This window comes from Notamacropus eugenii, chromosome 4 (genome assembly GCF_028372415.1).
Source record: "Notamacropus eugenii isolate mMacEug1 chromosome 4, mMacEug1.pri_v2, whole genome shotgun sequence".
In the NCBI taxonomy this organism is placed as follows: Eukaryota; Metazoa; Chordata; class Mammalia; order Diprotodontia; family Macropodidae; genus Notamacropus; species Notamacropus eugenii.
Window position 1 is genome coordinate 291,568,954 of NC_092875.1, and position 19,264 is coordinate 291,588,217.

A 19,264-nucleotide genomic window follows, 5' to 3' on the forward strand; every position below is an offset into this window, starting at 1 on the left:
GGATGAAGGTAAGGACACGCTTATATAGAACATAAATACCTGAATTCCCTTTGTGCCTCACAATGTCTTGTCAACAGTTTTACCAAGTGAGATTTCTTGCTGGAGATTAAAATTCCAGTTCCCATCGGTGCTTCACTTTAAGACTCTGCCTTACTTAATGGCTACAAGCAGCAGGATTTGACATTTGTGACTCCAAAAGTGGGGATGGAAGAGAGGCAAATGGAGGAAGAATAACAAAGAATGAGAAGTTTTTATTTGAAATTGTCCCGGTGGGCTTTTATGACTTGACTTGGTCCAAATTCTCTTGAATACTACATAAACTAAGCCATTGATTTTTTTTATGAAGTCATTATTAGAGGACATATTTGTATGGGGTGAGAGTGATGCCTAGCAAAGTTCCTTGGACATAATAGTCACTCAATAAATGTTTCTTGTTTTGAATCAAATCATACCTGCATTTAGTCAATCACTCCACACAAATTCAAATATATCCTATGTTCTCCCCTCCACTGTCCCAAAAATAATTTCTTGGTTAATTTGACATTGAGCTCTAGAAGAGACCTAGACCCAGGAGAGTGTATAAGGGTCAGCAGAAGGTCAGAATTCTATTTTTCAATTCAACTGGCCTTATCAGACTTATAATTTGTCATTTTTCCTTTATGTGTTACCCCTTGTCAATCTAATGAAATATATGGACCCCTTCTCAGAACAACTTTTTAAATGGGTGAATACATTCTAAAATATATCAAACTAAGAAGGATATTTAGTTATACTAAACTACATTTCTCAAGGTATATTTTTTAAGTTCACAGTCACAGTTTAATATTCTCTGGTATGCAGAGATTATTTGTGTACATACACCTACTAAGGAATAAGCAGAGTTTAGTGGTGGCTTCAGGTTTGAAAGAGTTATGCTATTTATAACGATCATTCAGCCTTCTGCCTTATTTGACAATAAAAACAGATCTATTAATATCATTTCATGGTGAAGGAGAAAATCATTAGACTTAGAATCAGAAGAGTTGAGCCTTGGCCCTGTTATTTCCTAACTATATGACTGGGGTATTTGGGAGCCTATTTTTACCTTTTGTGGAATGGGGCTGGTTATACTTGGAGGAGTCTACATTTCAAGAGGAAGCTATGAAAATGAAATGAGATGTTTGGAGGGCACTTTGTATATCAATTGCTATGTGAATATCAGCTGTTATTATTACAGGATATTGTTGACTGGAATAGGTAGCCCTATCTATTGTTTTATATGTATGGGCAATACGAATTTTTTGAATAATGTTTTCACTTTGCCACATTGTTCTCAGGATTTCTTTTCCTGCTAAAGAAAACACCACCTCCCTTAGTCCAATTTTCACCTGCAGAGTGCTGCTGGATTTGCATTTTTATGTGACTCAAGAATAGATCTAGGAAGACAAGTCCAATCTGATTGTGCAGACACCATTCAGCTTACATACTTCGGTCAATTCATTCATGATCATCACCATAGTGTAAAACTAAAAACGTTATATCTCTGGCCACAATCTTTCATTTATTTCCAGTTTTAGCTTCCCTCATCCCCCAAATTGCTGCCAAGAAATTGAAAATTGCCTTAAAACATTGATTACCAGAAGAAAAATAGCAAAGTTTTGTAGTTAGGATTGTAAACTTCCTTAATATCTTAAAGTATCTCAGTCCTCTGCCAAATGTGTATTTGACCATATCAATAGCAATCGAATTGTGCTTCTTCAGTCAATCAACAAACATTTATTTAGCACTTTGTTGTAGGCACTGGGAATACAGAAACAACAGTGACACAGTCCCAGCCCTCAAGGTGCATACTTATTTAAAGGTAATATAACACATCCAGTATGTGAAGTGGTAGTCAGGAAAAGGAATTGGTCTAATTCATCAAAGGGATTGTCAACGAAGCCACAGAGCAGCAGTTTGACAGGCCCTTTGCAAAAGTAATGAAAGTGTTGATCTGATTATTGTAAGAGCAGGTATCCCCTGTAAATAAATATTGTAATAGTAATAGTAAAAGGCGAATGGAATGAGGAGACCTTGCACATTTTACTTAGTCTTGGAAGCTTAGTGTTTCTAGAACTCAACCTACAGTCAGGACACTCTGGGTTCAGATTATTTCAACAGATATTTACTAGCTGCATAAGCCTGGGCACACCACTTAACTTTTCTTGGACTCAGTTTACTCACCTGCAAAATGAGGTTAGTCAAGAAAACCTTGAACATTTTAAGCTCTAAATCGATAATCTTAGCTTTTCTCTGACTCAATTTCGTCACCAGCAAAATCAGTATAATACTAGCATTTTTCTCTTGGGCTTGTTGTGAAGCTAAAATCAAAGATATAAGATTTTGGAAGCTCTGAAGTATTACACACATGTGAACCACTTTTATTATTATACTTCTTGTGAAATGGAAGCTATTTTTGCCTTGATTATTCTCCATAGGGTATGGCCTTATGGTTATGACTGACATTGTCTGAATGTTTATTAATTTGTTAAATATACGTAGCTCTAATAGTTCCAAAAACGGAAGCAGGGGAGCATGTGGGATTGCCTTGGAAAAATTTTCAAGATGAGTAACATTTATTGTCTGTACCATTTCACCCAGTTTCTATGTGCTATCATCACACTCTTCTTAATTTCCTTCTACTCCTTCCCCCTTCCCACATTCTTTCCTATTCCTCCCCATCCCCATTGCAGAATACTACCCAGGCTTATCCCCGTTGACTCAGATTTTTTCATTCATTCTTTTTTCTCCTATGATGCAGTGAAAACGGTCCTCCACTTGGAGTCAGAAGGTTTGTGTTCACCTCCTGGCCCTGTTCCTGACTACTTTGTGTGATCTTGGGAGAAATGACAACTTGATAAGTCCCAGTTCCCTCATTTTTAAAATGAGGGGATTAGTTTAGAACATCTCCAAAGGCCTTTACAGCTCCCGATCCTGTAGAACTTCTCCATAAAAATTATTCTTCCTCTGTCTCATCTGCTCAGGATCTTGCTAATGTAACTGAAGTTAATTAACTCATTCACTTTAAGATGGTAATGGCTTAATACGCCTAGCCTTCCCAAGGATTTGATTTGTAACGGTTGACTTCTGGCAAACAAATGTTTTAACTTTAGGAATTCAACTCCAATTGTGCATGTTTAAGAATAGTTTAGGCAGATGGGACAAATAACTGGGCATCCTACTCCACAGATCTGTGCCCTGCTTATGCACGCTCACTATATTTTCCACATATGATCCACTAAGTTTTGATCAATAGCTTTTGAGAGAAGTTAATTCAATACAAAATTAAAATCTTAAGCTCTCAAATTGAATAAACTACTCGACTTATTTAAACTACTTCCCTATGGAATGCCTTAAAAAACACTGGAAGGATGTTCTTTTTCTTCTCCTCAGGGACTACAGTTTCAATATTTCTTCATCATGGTTCCTGCTGAATTGTTAGCAATAATCGTTGTGGATCCTAAGCAGTAAATAAGCAACAAAGAAGGGAAGAGGCCTGGGTGGCAGAGAGATCATGGAACTAAGTGCCATCTCACACTTGAAATCATCTTCCTGGAATGCATCTTCATAGAGCATGCTGGGAGATGTACTCTTGAAGAAGTCATCACCATAAATCTGTGGGTAAGAATTGAAACTGCTAGTCGGAAAATGGTAGGACTTATCCTGTGCAATTCTACCGCACCTAGTCTTTGCCTATGGGCGCACTGTTGTACGGGGTTGCCCCTTAGTATGAGGGACTCAGGCAAATTGTTTTCAATTTTAAAGAACTTGATTAAAAATATACTACAATATATTCTGTAAATATGATACATAATATATTGTAAATGCTATATATTTTGTAAAAATATATGCAATATATTTTGATTAAAATATATTATAAAATGCAGGGGTCAATGTTGATAAAGAGTTACAATAATTAGCTTACAACATCCTTTTCATAAGAAGCATTGTGAGTTAAAATACTGAACTTGACAGGGCTTAAATGGTTGTCTAAATATGGAAGATAATTTTATGCCATGCCACCACTCATACTACTAATTCTGTGCCTAGTTCAGGTCCTCATTGCTACTTGTCAGGATTACTGTAATAGCTTCCTAATTGATCTCATTACATTCATCTCTTTGCTTTTCCAATCTATCTTTTTTCTGACTGCTAAAATGATCTTCCTGAAGGGCAGGCTTGACTATGTCTTTCCTTTCTTCAGGAATCTTCCATGACTCTCCACTCACTTTCCAATCCAATCCAAAGTCCTCAGTTTGGCTTTTAAAGCCCTTCAAAGTTTGGCTCTAGCCAATTTTTCCAGGTTGATTACAAATTAATTTTCTTCATACACTAAGCACTCTAGCCACACTTGCTCTTTCCCATACATGACGTGCCATTTCGTTTCCTCTCTGTGTGTCTTGGCACAGGCTGTACCCCATGCCTGGAATTCTTTCCCTCTTTTTCATCACCTCTTGACCCTTAGCACCCTTCATATCTCAGGTCTAATGCCCCCTCCTTGAAGAGGCCTTTCCTGTTTCTCCTAGTTATTAGCCCTACTCTACATCACTGCATATTTATTTTTCATATGCCTTATTTTTACTCATCTGTCAACATGTTGACTCTCTCTAGTAAGATGTGAGCTCCATGAGGACAGGGACTGTTACATTTTTGTATTAATTTTGTATTAATGTCTCTAGCTTGTTGCACAGTACCTGACACATAGAAGGTTCTTAATTCATGCTTATTAATTAGGTCTTGATATTAAAAAGCTAAAGATATAACCTCTGCCCTGGAGGAGCGTACAACTTATTTTTTAAAATAAATTAAATAAAAAATAAAATAAAATTCTTTTAAAAAATTATTCTATTTTAATTTATGGAAGAAAACAAGCATTTCCATAACATAGTATAATAAAAAGATAGTTGCCCACAAAACTGCAAATCTCTTATGTTCAACTTGCTATTCCTTTTAAACATATAATAAAATTATCATGTAAATTTCTTTTTTCTTTTTTTTTCTTCCCTTCCCCCCAGCCCAGCTCCAAAGATGGCTACCATTAGGCACAAAGAGGTATACATATGTAAAATTATTCTATACATACTTTTGTATATCAGTTTTTTCTTTGGCTGTAAATAGTATCTTTCTTCATATGTCCTTTATGGTTAATCTCAGAATTTATAATAGTCAAAATAACTTACTCAAAGTCATTTTAAAAACAAATTTGGTGATACTGTATACAGTGTTCTCTTGGTTCTTCTCATTTCACTCTTCATGATTTTGTCCAAGTCTTTCCATGTTTTTCTAAGATCATTGAGCTCATCATTTCTTATAGCACAGTAGTATTCCATCTCAATCACAGAACACAACTTGTTCAGCCATTCTCCAACTGATGGATATCCCTGCAATTTCCAGTTCTTTGCCACCACAAAGAGAGCTGCTACAAATATTTTAGAACACATTGATTCTTTTCCTTTTTCCCTAATCATCTCTGGAAATATACCTACTAGAGCTTACAACTTATGACATATTCACAAATACCCACTACAGGGTCACTTATACGAAGTACAAAGCAGAAACACAAAGTTCAAGAAGAACTCACAGCCAGGAGGACTAACAAATAGATGGAGTCTCAGTCGAGCCTGAAGGGAAAAGACTGTTTTTGACAGCTTGAGAGGAAGAGGGAGTAGTGCCTTCCAGGCTAGGGGACATATGCACAGGCAAAAGGCCGCAGAGAGAGAATAGAAAATCATTCTTAGTGTTGTCTGGCTGGAATTTAATTATATAAAAGTTATGCAAACAAAAGTTATGCCAAAAAATTATGTAAACAAAATGTGAAATAATAGCAACATACCATTTCAAATCAATATAGACTAAAAGAACTCCACTAAAAAATCATATAAAAAGCAGGAGAAATCACAAGAGGTGATGATGCAGCGTCACAGAGAGAGAGAGCTGTCCTTGGAGCCAGGAGGGCCTGTGTTTCAAGATCTGCTTGGGACACAGGCTGTGTGACCCTGGGCAAGTCAAAACCTCTCAATGCTCTAGGCAACTGTCTATTAATTGCAGGGCGGATGAAAGCCTGCATTGGCAGAGGGAATTTCCTCTCCCTGGTTCTCCTTGGACCAATGAGATTACAGGTTCAGTCTGTACTAAAAGTGATCACTCTGATTAATACAAAAACATTAATTGGCGCATGACTTATTATTGATTGCTGTGTATATCTTTCAATAAATAACTAAATAAAATCCACCTTCTTGCCCAACTGCATAAATTGAAATCCATAGATTCTCAAAGTGGACTTGGGGGGGGGTGCTGGAATAAAGAAGCAGGGAAGGGACAGTGGTAAACTTGGGTACAGTTGGGTGTTGAAGAAAAATAAGGAGATGATGTGTTCATCCTTCGTTGCCAAAGAAGACCATGCCGTCAGAGAAATGATGACATGACTTGCACTTAATTTTGTTTTGAGTGAGGGAGGGCTGTGCAGGTCACCAGCCTCACTCCTCCTCCAGAGCCATCTGAATCCAGTGACCAGATATTTATCAAGATGACTGGAGATGACCCAGGATGAGGCAATTGGGGTTAAGTGACTTGCCCAAGGTCACACAGCTAGTGAATATCAAATGTCTGAGGTGAGACTTGAACTCAGGCCAAGCTTTCAAAGATAAGTGGCATTGTGGAAAGAGTGCTCAACTGGAGGCACAAAGACTAAAGGTTGAATCCTGACTCTCACACTTACTGACTGTGACTTCAAGCAATTGACTTATCCACCTCATCCTGCTGCTGGAAGATCCCCAATGCCTTGGTTTCTCTGATAGGCACAGAGGACTTTGGGAATCCCCTAGAAGACTAACTTCATAGGCCCTGAGAAAGGGGCCATTCCATAGTCAAGGCAGGCCCCTGACAGCATGAAGGGTTTTTGAGGATTGGTGGTGGGGGAGGGAGGTTGAACAGCAATACTGGCTACCCTGCTCCTTTTCACACGGTCTTACCGGGACCTACATTGCTCCTGCCAGCTTGCTTTACCATGACGGCAATAAGGATTTCTTCTTCTTCACGTTGCAATCTTCAGAGGCAGCTGTTGAGGCTGAGAAAGAGGGTCTAATGAAACTTTCTTGGACAAACTCAAACTACTCATCCTGATGCAGCTGAGCTGAGTTTATCAAAGGCATAGATTTGGCAACCAGCCACCTCTGCCCTGCACCTTCTTTCCACAGCATAAACCAGGACAATTGACTGACCTAATTTAGGTGTATTCAGAGATTCCCTTATCCCATACTAATATACCTCATACAAATAAGGTAGTATTCATTTGGTTGTGAGGGTCACTCATAGTTATTTTGTTTTACTCTGCATATTTTATTTTGATAATTTTGTACCTATGATGGTTAGGGGTAGCCTAAAGCTTGAGGCCCTTGTGGCATGAGCCCAAAGTTGTCCGGGTCTGAATGTGATACTGCTATTGAATGGACAAAGGAAATGAGGAGAAGGAAAAAAGCACAAAGGAATTTTGTTTTGTTTTTTTCATTAATAATTCTTTGGAAGGATTGTCAAACAGAAGGAAAAAACTATCATTTCTCCCTTAGCTACCTTATATTCATTTTGTATGAATTATGGATAAATTATAGGTATTCAAGATTTTCCCCCATTTGACTATAAATTGTTTCATTTTTGTCTTTGTATAACCAATGTTTAGCACATAGTGCTGGCACATAGGAAATACTTGATGAATATTTTTGACTAATGATTATTTCTGCTCTTCTTAGGGAGAATAACAATTCTACAGCTAGGAGGAATTATCAAGTTTAACCCTCTCATTTTGTAGAAGAAGAAATGGTAACTCACAGAAATCATGGCTTTCCTGTGGTTAATTAGGTAGTTTCTATGTTGATTTCATCTAGGGAAATCTATTTCTCAGGAAAATAAATTGGAGTCTTTTGTCATTCATACCATCTTGATGGGTCACCTTAATTTTCAAATATTTACTTTTTAATAAGTAAAAATAAAATATTTATTTTCTGACCAGGGCCACTTGCACACCAGAAAGATATTTACAGGAATAACTCATTCATTCCACAAAAATTGATTACATTCATTTATATAGAGTTCATGACATGTGATTTTAACAAAAAGTTGGTAATGTCCTTCGAACTTTTTAAGGAAAGGAAGTTATTACTCTGTAAAAAGAAAATTATGAATAATAACGTACATGCTCATAAGCTTAAGGAAAACATTTATTCCAGAAGCATTTCTCCGCCCCCCCCACCCCTTTTTTAGCTTTAAGAACATTTTACATTCATTGGCTTTAAGAACATAGCTTACAATATAATTGTGCTTCTTTCTTTCGTTTTTTTCATTCCTTCATTCAGTTATGTTTATTAAGTACCTACCTACGTGATGTCAATTGAACTCAATTCAGGAAGACATGCAGGATTATTGGAGAGAGAGCATGAGAGGAGAACTTGGCCTGCGGTGACTGTTTTACTGGTCGTGCTGTCATTTTTTTTTGATTATATGTCAGCATGTTTTGCTTCACCATGGATTTTAGCTAATTTCTAATACATTAAGGTTTTGCAAAATATGATAGGCTTATTCATTGCTGGTAACTGAAATCTCCAAAGGCTTATAGTGCAATTATTATTCAATTATATTTATGAATTTTACTGCAAGTATGGCACAGGCTGGCTTCGGTAGTGCAGCTAGGTAGTACAGTGCTATGAGTGCTATGACTGGAGTCTGGAAGATCTGAGCTCAAAACCAGTCTCAGATACTTACTAGCTATGTGACCCTGAGCAAGTCACTTACCCTCTGTTTGCCTCAGTTTCCTCAGCTGTGAAATGGGGATCATAATAGCACTTGCCTCCCAGAGTTGTTGTGAGGACCAAATGAGATAATATTTGTGAAGGGCTTGGCACAATGCCTAACGCATAGTAAGCATTATGTAAGTGTTTATTCTCTTTCCTTGGGCCATCTCAAGCCAAACCTCTCAGTGAATGAATATTTACCTGAGAAGGAAGGATAGGATTAAGCCTACTTTAATCTGGCCTCTCATTCTATTTTGATGAGACAAACCCACATTGCTAACAAATTAAATAATATTTCACTGATATGCTAAAGTTAGTCATAAGAATGATTTCATATTACTTTCAGGCAAATCAATTAGTATCCAATTTGTCCCCAGTACATTTGTGGGTATAGTGTACATCTAACTAAGCCATTGTGAATGGGGGCACCAGCTGAATGCCAAACTTGAATATGAATGATCAGGTTTGTTCCCTACAAGCCCAGAGCTCAAGAGGAACATTCAAAAAGTAATTTATTCCGCTTGCAGAATAAAAAGCAGGATGTAGGGTGAATATTCTTGGAGATTGAGTTTCAGTGAGCAAGTTGTCAAGAATCGTTAACGTGCCACTTTTGGGGCCTGACAACCAAACTCTATTTCACAGAAAAGAATTAGCAGGACCATTTGATTTTCACAAATAACCAAAAAGAGGGAGCAGGAGAAGGAGAAACAAGGAGGGAAAAAGCCAAACAAATCCCCCGTAGACACTCCTGATTTACAGGAGGGATTCAAAAGTGCCTGCTGTGTAAAAAAGGCACCATTATGGAGAAAATCCACTCAGATTACCGAGTCAGAAACAATCAGAAAAGTCTCTGTGACTGACTGCACCTTCTCAGTATTGTCATACAGCCACAACAAATTAAACTCATTTGGGTTGGCTTTGTGGTATGCATCTCTTTAAGACCTTTCTTTTTTCTTGCCAGTGACATTCTTTTCCTCTCCCCACTCCCTTATAATGTACTGGTTACTTGGAGAAATTAAAAATCTCACACACACGTACACACACACACACACACACACACACACACACACACACACACATACAGTATACAGAGTTAGTGAGCAGCACAATGTATGAAAATATGAGATCAATTCCCCACATTTGCTATGGTGCTAGTGACCCTAGTTCCTTGTTAAGATGTAAAATTGATTCCAATTTTGTTAGCTCAGGTCATTGTAATTTCTTCGGTTCCAGTCTGAATGTTAGTAACTTTTAAGGATCTCAAGATATCATTTTTTTGCCACTGTCTGGGAGAGAATCAGTTTTTGACTGACACTGAGACTACAAATCAGGGAGTTTTAGGATTAGGTGGTATCCAAACTCCTTTGTATGTTCAGAAATTCAGATTCGGGGTGAGTTGCTTCTACCCTATATGGAAATTTGTCAGAAAAGGACGTTAACAATTCTACTCATGAGGTCTCTGAATATTTGGCTCACAGTCAGGAAACAGAATCATTCTGTGAGTAGTATTTTCCTATTAGCATGAGAATGAGAAAACAACATAGCTCAATGCAATCCTTGGAGCAATGGTACTTTATGTGGTGCTAGAACTACTCCCACTTGACTCTTTCTGGTGATAGCATTTGCCCAAAATCTCTTTAATATTCTCTTTCAGATTCCTTAGGATCATATACTTAGGTCTGGAAGAGACTTCTCAGGTCATTCAATCTAATCCACTACTTTTAAAGATGAGGAAACTGAGACCCCAGGAGGTTAAGTGAATTTGCCCAAGGTCACTGAGGAATTTTGAACCCAAAACCTCTCTGACTCTAGAGTCAGGGTTCTTTCCGTCAAAGTCATGTTGTCTCCCTCTAAAATACAATGTGTAAGTTGGGTGTGCTGTAAGTTGACTTTGTAGTCATCTTTACTTAAAGATGACTTCTCTAGGCAGATCTGCCTTTAAAATAGAGCCTACGCTCTTTTGAAAGCACTTGGAGCTTTTATGCCAGTAGCTAGGTGGTTCAGTGGATAGAATACCAGGCCTCAAGTCAGGAAGACCTGGCCTCAGATATTTACTAGCTTGTGACCCTGGGTAAGTCACTTAACCCTGTTCGTCTAAGTTTCCTCATCTGGAAAATGAGCTGGAGAAGGAAATGGCAAACAACTCTAGTATCTTTGCCAAGAAAACCCCAAATGGGGTTATGGAGAGTCAGACACAACTGAAATGATTGAATACCAACAAAAGCCTTTCTGACTTTATTGGACTGGAAATAAATGCTAAATACTCTGCTGGAAAAAAAAAGCCATTCAAAAACATTTCCCCTACTTCCTTTCTGACCTAAAGTTGACTTTCTTTCTTTTTCCTCCTCAGTAAGTATGAATTGCAGAGAACCAGCCTGAAGGGAAGCTTTTGAAGACTGCAGAGCGTCTCTCCATATACATTTACTGTATATATTTGTTATCTGTTCCAGGGCCTAAGGGCAAGACCAGAGTTTCCTGTGCCAAAGCTTTCCAGCTTCTGTCTGCGGGCAGGTACACAAAAGCTCTCTTTGACTTTCCTGCAGTGCGCGGTGAGATGAAACATGCTCATTGATGGTTAACAGATCTGTCCCTGAAGACTCTGCTCCTCAGAACATGGCATTTATTTCCTCTGTGAAGCTTTTAGCATTTCAGGTCTGTAAGAGGATTTGGCTGGGAAACCAACTGCTGATTGTCATATTTCTTAGCTCAAAATGTCAGTTACCACTTCCCTTTATTCATGTGCTCATTAAACATTTTGTATATTTTCTCTCTGATTCCTAGAAATCAGTGATGACATGTGTGATTTCCATATCATTGTATTTCCTTTAAGGAAGGAAGGTACAGATTTGATTGGCTTTTTTTTTTCTTTTTGCCATTAGGGTTTCAAATGTCTTTCATTTCTTTATTGAAAGTAAGCAGAATTATGTGAGTTTACAGGTTTTTTAGTTTAGCTAACTCAGTGATCTGAAGAAATGGAAAGCAAAAACAGCACGTAGAAATAGAAGTTCAGAATTATTCCCAAACTTCACTTAACCAATAATATTTTAATCCACCAAATTTGCTGCTAAATATAACAAAACTGTCTGATTTGAGACCTATTGCCTATTTTCCCCTGAACAGCTAATGGAAAATGTGTTAATTTTTAGTAATATAATTTTGCATGACTTCATGTGAGCAACACATATCGTATTTCTTATTTTTTCAATGGGCGGATGGGAGGGAGAGACTTTGGAAGTGAAAATAATTTTTTTTAAACAAAAGAAATAGTTTTCGGTAATATAACCAGAGGCTTGACAGCAGGAAGATTCAAAGATGTAGGACTGGGAGGACCGTAAAGGTCATATAGTCTAACCTCCTGATTTTACAGATGATGACTTGACTCCTAAATGGGCTAAGAGACTTCTTCTTGTTCAGTCATTTCAGTTGTGTTCTACTCTTTAAAATCCCATCTGGGGTTTTCTTGTTTGCCATTTCCTTCTCCAGCTCATTTTTTCAGATGTGGAAACTGAGGCAAACAGGTTAAGTTAACTTGCCAGGGTCACACATCTAGTAAGTATCTGAAGCCATATTTGAACTCAGGAAGATGAGTCAAACAAGTTGAAATGGGCTGAGCCAGGATTCAAAATCATGTCTAATGATTCTAAGGATAATGTCTTCCCATTTGGCTATGTGATTTTGCCAGGGACACACAGACAATGTATTTCAGATGCCTAACTTGAATCCAGGCCTTCCTGACCACATGGCTGGTTCTTTATTCAATGTACCATGTTGTCTCTGAAGTCCAGTCACCTCACTTACATATAAAACCCAAATACTTGGCCCAAGTGAATATATATTTATATCTAATCTATACCTATGTCTATATACACATGTATATATGTACGTATGCATGGATGTATATATGTGTATACACACATATGTGTATATGTGTGTGTATGTATATATATATATATATATATATATATACATACACACATTCATATATTCCTACACACATCTATCCATCTATAGTAAGGAAGGTAAAGAGTTCCATAAATTCCAAATTGAGATTTGAGCATTGGAACAATTTACAGCTAATTGTATCAGAGACACTTTAAGAATCAGAGCCTATCATACAACAAGGCCTGAGTTTTCATGGATTTATTTAGACAGCCTCTGTCAGCGTTTGATTTTATTAATGCTGGAGCAGGCCCTTATACTCTTAATTGGTTTTAGTCCTGGCAGAAGTTCTTGTGGAAGATTGGCCATCTGGGTCTCCTGAGACATCCTCTTAAGTGCCTTTCAGTCACAACCATCCATGCATGGCCTGCATTGCTTCTAGATCTTCACCTAGTTAGTGAAAGATACTCCCAAGATATCCCATGCATTTTAGGGGAAAGTAAACCAGGACTCTACTGTCTTGGATGGAAATCCTAGATTTAGCCAACTATCCTATATACACAGTGTTTTTTTTTTCAGGACAGTTCTGGATTTAAGAAGTTCTTTGACTCAGAACCAAACTCTTCAGACTCATACTTAGGCTTGTTAATCTTGAAAGAGGTGAGGGTTTTCTTTAATGAGAAGATCATTCATATAGCACTCCTCAGATTCACTGGCCCTTTGGTGTACCCTAGATTGGCTCTGCTCTGAAACCGTTAGTATATGTGCCCATTAAATCCCAAGAAGACTATATGTACTCCTTTGACAAAGGACTGATTTGAAAGGTTCATTTAACCATGGCTTTGGGCCATCTGAAATGAGGCGGCAACTCATTTTAAAGGTTGATTTTGGGCAGGAGCTACGTTGCTCCTAGGAATCTATCTTTGTAATTTTGATCTCTGCTTTAATGGCAGCTAAGAGGAATGTCGTTTATGCCCTTGGCAACTCTGCCAATGTCTGACTGCAGAAGAATTGGTACAGGGTAGGCAGCACACAGCTAGTAAAATTCTCTTAGAAAGTGACCTCACCATTTTACGAAGACTCCCTGTGCATTTCCGAACGGGCCTCGGCAAGGAGCTGCCACTTTGGCCAAGAGGTAATTTCCTAGGTTTTGGGTAATGTTAAACATATGAGGTCAAATCATTCTGAACGGCCAACAGAAGCAAAATCTGTTTCATCTATTAGGTCCTACGACAAGATCTTCTCCCTTGTCTGTTGTTTGTTATTAACCTGATGTCATAGGGGTGTTACAGTGGTGGAAGAGCTGTGTGTTAAAATGGCCTGGCAGAATAATGGCCGTGGCAGAAATATCTGCTTCTTTTCTGAAGAGAAAATCACTTCAACTACGTTCCTGGTTTTGGTTTTCTCCCGTAACTGACTATAATACTGAGGAATTTTCCTCCCTTTTTGTTAAACTACAGACTGAGTTTAGGATAACTTGTCCTCTGGTAGGACTGGATGACATTTCAGGGATTTTCCCCCCCAACCATTGGCAAGAAGAAAAAGATCTGGCAAACATACACAAACACACGTATTTCAAAATGGCATCCATTCCCATTTTTTATGCCTTGAGCAGAATTCAAATTTGGTCAGGCTCATTTCCATTTCTGGAACTACTGGAATTTCGAAGACTTCTTGCTTTTTCCTTGTTGGAAAAACAATGTCATTACTTTTGCAATAACTTGATATTTTTTCAAACATTTTTTTCTATGCCCTTTTACACAGTAAATAAAGCTTACCTGACTAAGCCTTTAAAACATGCTGTGTGTCCATGAAAACACACACAGACATACACATACACACACACACAGAGCAGAAGCACCAGCAGCTTATCACCACAAGAACCCTCAGATCTTCTCCATGATTGTGCTAGGCCTCTTACTAATTATTTGGCTACTATGGCTAAACCATGCTATTAGATAGTGGTGGTGTAGCTAGTACATTGTGGTATGGTGTATAGAACATGTTTGTTGCATAAAAAGTTTAAGAAAACAAAATAAAAAAAAAAACCAAAACCTGGGATAACACAATATAACCTGGGATGAAATGTGTAATTTTTGTAGATCTGGGAGATATGTTATAATTTGGAAGCAAAACATCTAGCCACTGCCTGGTGAACAGTATTTTCACAGCACTTTCAAAAAGTCAGTGACAATTTGGTTTTATAGGTCTGTATTTTTTGTTAAGCATTTTTGTTGAAAAACAACTCATCTATTCAAGTTCTGTTTATATAACACATCTGGTCAGAAAAATCTAATTACCCAAGTGGTAGTTTTGGTTTACTCTTATTGAGGCAACTAGTTTGAAACTTTTATAGACTCTGTTGGCTCTCTCTCTTGGTTTTGTATAGATGTTCCCAATTATGGTATAGATTAATAGAACTAAGTTTGCAAACTAGTCCAATAGAAACTGACCTTTTTTAAAAAAAACCTCCTATGATTTGTGTTTGCAATTTGGGCAACTATCATAGACAGAGAGTAACCTATGGATGTCTTGGGAGGAATATTCCCATTGTCGCTTGCCTGGAAAGAAATGTGCTGTATCTTACCAAAAATATAGGCTATAGAACAAAATTTAAAGAACTGTAAACCCCTAATTTGTATCTCTTCTCAATAAATTATCCAATTATTCAATCACTACTGTATTTAATTGCCCTATCCTACAATGTATTTGTAACTGTATTACATACTTACCTCTTTCACCCATGTAGATTTCAACCCTTTTAGTCCTATGGAATAATCATTTTCATCAATAATCAAGATCAATAATCTTTCCATAACCCCCCCCCCCATAAATGATCTACCAAATACATGAGATTGTCCTCCACTTCATTTAATACTGTGTGAATATCAGTATAGTACTTTCTTTGCTATCTTGATGCCTAACTAGTTAACTTCCTTTTTCTGTCATGCATGTCTTAATTGTATCATTTAATTTTTTTTAATTTATGGAATAAAACAAACATTTCCATAACATAAAAAAGATGATTGCACATGAAATTGCAAATCTATTATGTATTATATGTGATAAAGTTATGTAAATTTCTTTTTTTTTCTTTTTTGTTGTTGGAGTTATTTATGGTAAGGATAAAGAGGGAGAGAGCTGAATTCCTCAAAGAATATATAAGCTAATTTTTTATTTATTAAAATTCTCACATTTAGAGTACCAACAATTAAATTAACATCTGCATATGGCCTAAATCCATGTCATTTTTAGTATTCTCTGCCACTTTTTTACCACTGAAAAATTCCAAAAAGGCAGCACAGGACTTAGGGTCATTTTGTATTTTTTGATGTTTTATGCATCACCATGACAGAAAGGATTGCCAAATATCAGCGAGGGCCCAAATGGTATTAAATGATATTTTTTTGTGAACCTAATTATCATAGGACAGAAAATTGCAGTGTTCGGGGTGTAGTCAGGACTGGAGATTGAGGCTATGTGTTAGGTTGAAAGAGTTCAAGAGATTCAACTCTTGTTAGCGTTAGTGTTAGTGAGAATATTGTGGTATTCAGGTTTGCATATATTATCTGATTTGATCTTATGACAACCCGGTGAAGTGGCTGTGGTGATTATCCTGACAGGACAGGTGGAGAAACAATAGGTTAGAGGGGGAAGGGACTTGTTCATGACAGCCTAGGGAGTGGCAGGTGACATTTGAACTCAGGTCCTTGTGTGTCGTGGTCTAGCATGCTTTCCATTAACTACATCACACTGAGTCTCTAGCTAGGTAGAAAACAGGACTGTAGGTCACTGAGGAATGTGGGAGACTGACCCCAAACTTGTTAGGATAAAGGATGATTTTCAATGGCATGGCTTTCAGAAGATGAGAAGGTGATCAGGAGAATTTATGTGGAATTCCTGTTTACAATAGAGTTTCATGTGTATGTGTGTGTGTGTGTGTGTGTGAGTGTGTGTATGTGTGTGTCTGTGTGTGAGTGTGTGTGAGTGTGTATATGTGTGTATGTGAGTATGTGCGAGTGTGTGTATGTGTGTGAGTGTGTGTGTATGTGTGTGAGTGTGTGTGTATGTATGTGTGAGTGTTTGTGTGTATGTATGTGTGAGTGTTTGTGTGTGTGTGTGTGTGTGTATGTGGGAGGGTAAGACCCTCAGGGTTGCTGGCCAAAAGAGAAACAGTTATCATTTACATTCCCTCTGACCCAGGAGGGCGCAAAAATAGCCATTAAATGGTGCTTGGGCAGAGACCTATTGTCCAGTCTGAGCTCCAGAGTGAAATGGATTTAAGGTTTGGTCTTTGAGAAAGAAATCTAACCAGTAAACCCCAAGTTAACTAGGCAGCTTTTGGCCATCAGAATTTACCTTCCTTTGGAGGGGAAAGGCAGAGGTAGGAGGCAGAGGCAGAAGTCCTACGATTGAAAAAAATAGACAGAGCAGTACAAAACTGCAGGCCTATTTCTTGGACTACAGGGTTTATGCTGTGGGGAAGCAAGACCTTTACTTCTCTAGATGCTGCCAGGAAGGGAAAACATGTCCCAGTCTGGAAATTTTAAAGACATAGCCTGTACCTGTGATGCAGCCTGTTTGGGTTGCACAGTCTGTGGAAAAGGCAGCTCCCACCCACATTGTAGGGCAACACAGAATGTCCCACAGAATGTCCTTTCCCAGAAACAGTGCCTTAGCATCTCCCACATCGGTGCCTGGCATGCATCAAACCCTTTTACAGTTATAAACCAATTGCATTGAAATAATTTGTAATTTTCCCTCTCTACAAATTAATGAACCCCTCTGAAATCTATCTGCAGGCATGTTGTGTGTCCATGGACCCCACATGAAGAACCCCTGGTCTTGTAGTTGAAATGAGAGTTGAAGGACTGTGCCAATTTCTCTTCCTTGCCTTAGGATTAGTAAAAAATTGCCAAAGGTTCGGACTCTATTAGAGGGAGTTCTTAGGGAAGTGTTTTCATCAAGAGAAATCCAAGTTTCAATTAAAGCATGGAGGGAGACAGGATGTTTGAAGAATAAGTCATGGACATATGGGAATTTTGTTTCCTTTAGAACAGAAATTGTGTGTTTCATGACAGAAGAAGCTATTACAGAAAAAGATTGAAGATGAAATAATCCCAAGGAGAGATATGGCTTTAGTGAATGTTCCCTATGAGAATGCAAGAGTGGATGGCAGGGACAGGTGTTTATGTCTTTGGAATTAATTTTGGATAACATTGATGGAAAAAGCAGGTGGCCTGAGAGTAGGTTGGAGGAACATATTGCTAGGGAAAGATTTAGTTACTGCACAGTTTGTAGAAATAACCAGTCACAATTTTCCACTTGGAAAATGGGGAGGGTGGGATGGACCTCTGATAGTATTTTAGAGACAGTTTGGTAGTCAGTTATGCAGTTTGGAGAGGAATGAAAACATCGCTGGTCTGGGAGCCCTTCTTAAAACTGGAGTTCCGAGGGGAAAAATTGAGTCAAAGGGAAAGACCATGGGGCAGAAGGTAGCTCTAATGTGTGAAGTCCAGATGGAGTCAACTTTCAGGGTGAAGAGGTTTCTGGGGCGTTGCAGAGAGAATCTGGGGGAGTGAGGAGTATAGCCTGGGGAGGAATGAAAATTTCATTTTAATTTCAATTTTATTCAATTCAGTTTTAAATTTCAGTTTAAATGAATGAAGGCTCTTTACAGTTGATAGCCTACTAGGAAAGTATTGGGGGTGGGGAATAGGGTTCAGATCTAGAATGAATGGTGCCACGTTTTGTGGTCTGGTAAGAGAAACATGAATTAAAGCAATGCGTTAGGGAAGGAGGAAAAATCCACAACATAGCAATTGCAACAAGGGCGATAGTCATATAACAGGAAAACTTGCTCAGTCTTCAGAAGGTAATAGAGTTTAGCCCAAAGCAGCAGGGGTAGTAAAAAATTGATGAGTTGGGCAATTGTAACTGGCAGATGGCAATAGAGTGGTATTTAAACCTTGCCATAAAAGTAAGCAAATCTGCCCTTGAAAAGAACGTTGATTAAGAAAGGGGATATATCAATATAGTTGGAGCTAAAGTGATATTTCTAGTTCCAATTTTACCAACACACAGACACACTCACGCACACACATACAAAAGGTCCCTGGAAATGGAATACAGATATAGCCCTAATTCTATTTCTATTTTTTTTTTAAAACAAAGAATGTAGATTCTGATATTTTAAAAAATATACCCTTTAATGATTTATTGCAAATACTTCGTGGCTGGTATGGCATACTTAGAATTGTAGAATCTGAAAGTTCAAAGGTCTCTTAGAAGTCATCTTTTGTTGTAACCTCGGGAAAAATAATCTACTCATTACTTGAATACCTCCAAAGACAGGGGACTCATTATCCGGAGAATCAGATACTTTTATATTCAAATAGCTGATTTGTTATATTAAGTTGAACTCTTCCTCCCTATACTTTTTACTCCCCGGTTTGGGTTGTATCTACTGTAATAATAATGATAGCAATCTCTATAATATTTATTATGTTCCAGGCACTGTGCTAAGCATTTTACAATTATCTAATTTGATCCTTACAACAACCTTGGGATATGGGTACTATTAT